Source organism: Thermobia domestica, chromosome 8 (assembly GCF_964235325.1).
Source record: "Thermobia domestica chromosome 8, izTheDome1.hap1.1, whole genome shotgun sequence".
Classification (NCBI taxonomy): Eukaryota; Metazoa; Arthropoda; class Insecta; order Zygentoma; family Lepismatidae; genus Thermobia; species Thermobia domestica.
In genome coordinates, this window is record NC_137461.1 from 283,349,344 (window position 1) to 283,355,977 (window position 6,634).

The 6,634-nt window shown below is 36.6% G+C and overlaps 1 pseudogene; it reads left to right on the top strand.

Moving 5' to 3' along the window:
* Nucleotides 1-3,744: 3,744 nt before the first annotated feature.
* Nucleotides 3,745-5,586, top strand: LOC145692596 (glucose dehydrogenase [FAD, quinone] pseudogene; annotated as a pseudogene).
* The last annotated feature ends 1,048 nt before the right edge of the window (nucleotides 5,587-6,634 follow it).

Genomic DNA, 6,634 nt, shown 5'->3' on the forward strand with positions numbered 1-6,634 from the left:
TTATCTATAGTTCTTTTCGTGCTTTGAATTGCAAAGTTTGAAATAACCGTTTTAAATTGTGTATATATATCTTCCGAGTAATTCTGAGAATCATTGCTCTTTCTTTAAGCAATGTATGAGACTGTTAAATTGCTCGTTGCTTAAAATGTTGCACTAAGAAGGATGCATCCAGGAAAGTCCAAATTTGCAGAACGTCTATAGCAGGGAAGAATAAATATGTTTAGTCGATGGCTACACAACGCCTCCGCTGTCACCACGTTGTCACACAGCGAATACAGCGAACGTTTAAGAGTATTCTGCACTTACTATTAGGTATCGGCCTGGGAACTTTGGCGCATCTACCCAGTCTCCTTCTTGGTGTTGCATTTTTAATAGCGAGTACTGAGTAGGAATCATCTTGTAAGCGAATACGTTTTCGGCTGACACTACACTTTTAATTATTGCGACATTAAAAAAAAAAAGAAAAGACATAACTTACCTGTTAATTAAAATGTACAGAGAAGTTATTTCTGGAAAATTCTATTCAGGCCTCTTGTGGTAACAACTGCACTTTAGAAGAAGATACTATTAAGGAAAGGAATGAGGTAAACTAATCTTTATATCGTACAAGCAATGGATGATAACAGCTTAATAAATGATTGTACGTAAATCTTGTTTGAGTTTGAATATAGGATTGTATAAGGCTGTGCATTTTGCATTATTATTGAAGTGCTGCAACTAACTAACTGCAAACCATATGATAAATTCTTACAGTAATATTGATTTACTCTGTATGGAAACGAAAATAGTTTAATATATGGTTAACCTCCTTTGTGCCCATAATTTTAAAATTAACGCTTGTGTCACTTTTCAACACTTGGCTTTGCAGTAGCTTTCCAACGAATTAGCAGGAAGCCCAAACTTATAGGACACCCTGCAGGTAAATACATTTCTTTGGACAGTTTCACTGCTCCAAACTAAGATTTGAAAAGTGTAGTATTGTTAATTTTATTATTATTGGCACAAAGGAGATCAACCATATTTTAAGCTATTTTTGTTTTCATACAGAGTAAAACAATATTTGACAACATTACAGTAAGAATGTATCATGCACTTTGCAGTATGTTGCAGCACTTTAATAATGGTGCACTATACGTACACTCTAGATCCTGCATATGTCCGATCCATACATTACAAGAAGGCAATACGTATTCGATACAGGTAAAATCTGTATATTTCATATGGACAACCTATTAGCTATATACATCCGATCTATACATTACATATGGCCAACCTGTACGCGACATACGTATAATCTATATGCTGCATGCAGACAGTCTGTAAGCTACATATATGCACTCTGTATGGTGCATACGGATATTCTGTATGCTGTATCTGGACAAGCTGTGTGCGACATAAGGAAAATCTGTATAATACATACGTACAATACGTATACTGTATCTAGTCGTACGTATGGGGCACAAGTACAATATAGATGCTGTCTCGGGGTTGAACGCAAGAAACATACGTACAGAACGTATATTGCATACTTCTTGAAATCATGCTCCGTCCTGATAGTCAGTGTATGTCGTCATTATTAACCCACATGCTACATACGACCCTGACGTCACAAAGCTAGATATTACCTCCGTATATACTTGTTACTGCAGATGACGTCACACGAATGACGTCATTGCACTTATGCAGACAGTACGTATAATACATACTTTTTCAGCTATACGTTTGCTGCAGGATGTTATATACGGTTGTACGTTAAGTCCAGAAACTACAGGAATTACGAATGTAACCTACGTTTTTAAGTATGCCACCTACATTTTTTTTTTCTCAGTGTAATTATGTCTCATATAGTTTCGTACGAAAGTTTAGGGTAGGAGTTTGGGTGAATTATGTTGAGAAATGGATCTTCTTAATGAATCTTTATAAGAAATTTTCCTCGGACGCTAAATACTCCTCGTCGATGAGCGTGTGCGAAACGGTCGATTATGATTAACTATTTAATCAACTAATATTCTGCAAACTACAAGCTTTTGTTAATGACTTCCAAAACAAGGAATTAAGTAATTTCAAAACAAGTAATTAAGTAAATTATCATGCAAAACTAATAAATTTAAATAATTTCTGTTTCGACAGGAGGAATAAAAATGTTAGTGTTATTTTGGACTAGCATCTACGAAAATTTCCCTCACTAAAAATTTGCTGGGATAAATAAAATTAAATAATGCACAAATCTGCAAAATAATTACAGGAATTCTGATGTAATTTACATGCATTTCATATGTAATTAATGGATAAGCTATTGGTTAGCAGTATCTCTAATATTACATAGCTTTATAATTATAGATGTTCGTATACTGACAGATTTGAATTCTTTATATCGAGGCAGGGTAGTAAATGTAATGAAATGAAAAATGTGGCAACGTTGCTGCTTGTTATTAATAGATCTTACCTCTTCTCCTGTACGCGTCCACAATTGGGACTAACAAGTCTGGTTGCATCGTAACCGAGGCATGGAAATTCCAAACAACACCCGTGCGTCCGCAACTGGGAATGATTTTAACAGATAAGAACAGCGTCCGCAACTGGCACGGATTCTTAATTTATATATAAATATTAGATCATTATATCTTCTTCTTTCGTATAAAGTGGGTAGTTGATAATTTCCCAGTAACTCTCTGTAAGATTCATATTTCGGGTAAGTCCCAGTTTTCCTGTACGTTAGAAGTCTTAGGAAATTTTTCCCTCAATCATATCACAGTATTTTTGCATATTTGGTGTCCACACAACAGTAGCATATTCTAACTTTGACCGAACGTAAGTGAAGTACAATTACATTAAAGTTAAATCATTACGAAACTCTTTACCTAGCCTCATGATAAAACCAAGGTTTCTATAAGCCTCGCTCGTTACTGTTTCCATATGATGCTTAAATGTTAAATTTTGATCAAAGAAAATTCCAAGATCTTTGATATACTTGGGAGAGCTTAATTTTGTCCCATCAATCGAATAAGTATAGTCTACATAACTATTCTTACGTGTAAAACGTAGGAAGTTACATTTATTTACATTCATTTTAAATTTATTTTTATTACACCATTCCATAATGTTAGTTAAGTCTTGTTGTACTTTCTCGCAATCATCAATTGAATCTACCTTAATATATATTTTGAGGTCGTCTGCAAATAGAAGACAGTTAGCATGTTTAATTCTAGTCGGCAAATCATTCACTGCTAAGAGAAACAAAAGCGGTCCGAGATTTGAGCCCTGGGGAACTCCTGACAAACCATTGAACTTTTCAGAGATGCACCCTTTATAAACAACTGATTGCCTACGGTTACTTAAGTAGGAAGATACTAACTGTTTGTACTCTTGAGAAAAGTGGAAAGAGTTTAGTTTGGCTAGTAAAATGTCATGATCCACTAGGTCGAAGGCTTTAGAAAAGTCAGTATAGATTACATCCACCTGATTACCTTTATCTATCTCCGTTGAGATGTAGTTAGTAATGATGGCCAGGTTCGTGGATGTTGATCTATCTCGTACAAAGCCGTGTTGATAGGTCGATAGCACGGGTTTCACATGATTTACAACACGTTGACAATTTTACATCCGATATTGATAGTAGTCTGTATTTATTTTAATTACAAAACAACAATTGCAAAAGACTAATTTAATAATAAAAGAAATTTTAAATTCTGTTCTTTTTCTTTCTTGCAGGCTCTTTTTGAAGAAGTGCAGTCATCCTTCAAAATGGCCGACTGCTCATGTGCCTTTCAAGAACCTCCTCTTCTGGAAAATGCCTGTGGAGCTGGTTCGTCAGCTTTTATGCTCTTCTTAGAGACGTTGTTCTTATCGCAATGTACTCTTGTGGAACCTTGTAACAGAGTAGCAACTGTCGAACAAGCTGCTACGGAATACGATTTTATCGTTGTTGGCGCTGGAGTCGCAGGATCAGTTGTAGCCAATAGATTAAGTGAAGTGCCGGAATGGAGTGTTTTACTTTTAGAAGCTGGTGGTCATGAGCCTACAATAGCACAAGTTCCATCTATGGTAGGAAAACTTTATCACACATTATATGATTGGAATTATACAACAGAGCCACAAGAAACTGTGTGTCAATGGGGGGGAGGAAGGTGTGGATGGGGTCGGGGTAAAGTCCTCGGTGGTACTGGGGTGTTTAATTACATGAATTACCTTCGGGGAAATAGAAAAGATTATGAATCATGGACAGAAGCTGGGGTTGAAGGCTGGTCCTATGAGGAGGTTCTTCCATATTTTCTGAAATCTGAAGATAATGGTAATATGGATCTCGTTGATCCAGAATACCATGGTGTTGGAGGTTATCTTCCAGTAGAACGTTTCCCTTACGATATACCGCATACTACTTCAATCTTCAAGGCCGGTGAAGAGCTGGGATATGAAACAGATATCGATTTTAACGGAGCAAATGGAGTAGGCTTTGGAATAACCCAAGCAGCTACCAAAAATGGTGAAAGATATTCCATGGCTAAAGCTTTCCTTAGGCCTGTTCGGAATAGAACTAATTTAAATGTAGTAATCAACGCTTTAGCCACTAAAATCCTAATAGACCCTTCCACTAAACAAGCAACTGGAGTTCAATACCTTAAAGATGGTGAAACATTCACTGTGAATGCCAGGAAGGAAGTCATCGTATCAGGTGGGGCAATTAACTCTCCTCAGCTGCTGCTTCTTTCAGGAATTGGCCCTCGGGAACATTTAGAAGAAATTGGTATTGAAGTCATACAAGATCTTCCCGTTGGAAATAACTTGCACGATCATATTGCTTATTTCATGGGCGGTACTATCAATGAAACAGATTACAACTTCTTAACTAATGAAACTATTAACGAATACATTCAAAATCAATCCGGGCCATTAGCATCTACCGGGTTATCTTCACTAGGTGCCCTTATTGCATCCAAGTACTCTGATCCTGATTATCCTGATTTGCAAATTAAGGTGAGTGGTTTTGTGGCTAGTTGTTCTAGGACAGGTTCCTCTGAGGAGTGTTCCGATGGATCTTTGTCACAATGTGGACGTAGATACTTTGGCTTTGGACCCACGTATCTACACACGAAAAGCAAAGGAACCATCCGACTTCGAAGCTCAAACCCTCTTGATCATCCACTCATTGACCCCAAATATCTTTCGGATCCAAGAGATGTAGATGCTTTAGTCGAAGGAGTGAAATTTGTTGTCAAGATTAGTGAAACAAATGCTATGAAAGCTTTGGATCTACGAATGAATTTGAATGTTCCTGCATGTGCGGACTATGAATTTGGAAGTGACGAGTATTGGGCCTGCGCAGTGCGACGAAGTGCTTCCGGGGATAATCATGCTAGTGGAAGTTGTAAAATGGGCCCAAGAACAGATCCTGATGCTGTTGTAAATTCTCAATTGCAAGTGTATGGAATTCCCAATCTGAGAGTGATAGATGCTTCCATATTCCCCCACGTGACAAGTGGTAACCCGTTTGCAGCAATTCTTATGATTGCCGAGAAAGGATCAGACATGGTAAGGCAAACATGGGAGCCAGAATTAGTAAACTCAGAAAGGAAAAGTAAAGTGTAATTTATTCTGAAATTTATAGCTCAATAGGTAAATATACAACTTTTTCTCTCTTAAGATGTTCGGAAAGAGAACCAATGGGGAAAGCTAGTGAAGTCACAAAAATAATTTAATACCTTAAGGACTAATGTTTGCCCCTCTTGGCAGCAAACATTATAAAAGACATATTCATTTTCTCTCTGAATTAGTATTACTTTTTTCACCTTTTCATTTTAACTAACAAAATGATATTTGCACATCTTATAAGGTGGCAAGGGTTTGTCTTCTATACTTTTGTGAAACTTTTCATTTAAAAAAAAATAGCTTTTAAATGTAAATATTTTGTGTAAATTCCTCGAAACAAGAGAAATATTGCCATGCAATATTAGTTAGAACACTGGTCGCCAAACTTACAAAACTACTAAGCTACCATACCGTTTTTATATCCTACTGTGAGCTATCAACCAAAACAACTGCCAACTTAAAAAAAAAAGTTACATTTGTTTATGGAGGAATCAGTGGAGGGTTCATGGTTAGCGAACCGGAGCGTTAACGAGATCTTACCGAAAACGTTCTCGAAGCTACTAGTAGCTGGTAATCGACGGTTTGGCTATCACCGATTTAGAATAATATAAAGGTTCTTGCATAGCCTTAAAATAAAGTTATATATGTTTAAGAATAATGTAAGTTTCTTAAGTTATGCAGTAATACTGTTTAATCATGTGTAAATATTTGCTTCAAGACGTGTATGACCTTTAATAAAACCACTCCTATGGGAAATATTTGAGATCTAAAATTCTTGAGTTTACACTAGGTAGATTTTGTTCGTTGTAAAATATTTATTAGCTTCCTGGGACCTAAGGGTAATTTTTGGTGCTCAAGCAACCATCGGGTTCTTGCGACTTCATGCGTCACCTGAACTTTCAGCGACTTTGAACTTGATGTTTGTTCGAGCAACCTTGTAGGAACGTAACGGAAATTACATAAGTTACTTATTCAACCACAAGTAACCAGCACTCCTACTAAAACGGACTTGCCTACAAGACGAGGAACATTATTATTTTTGCTCTTA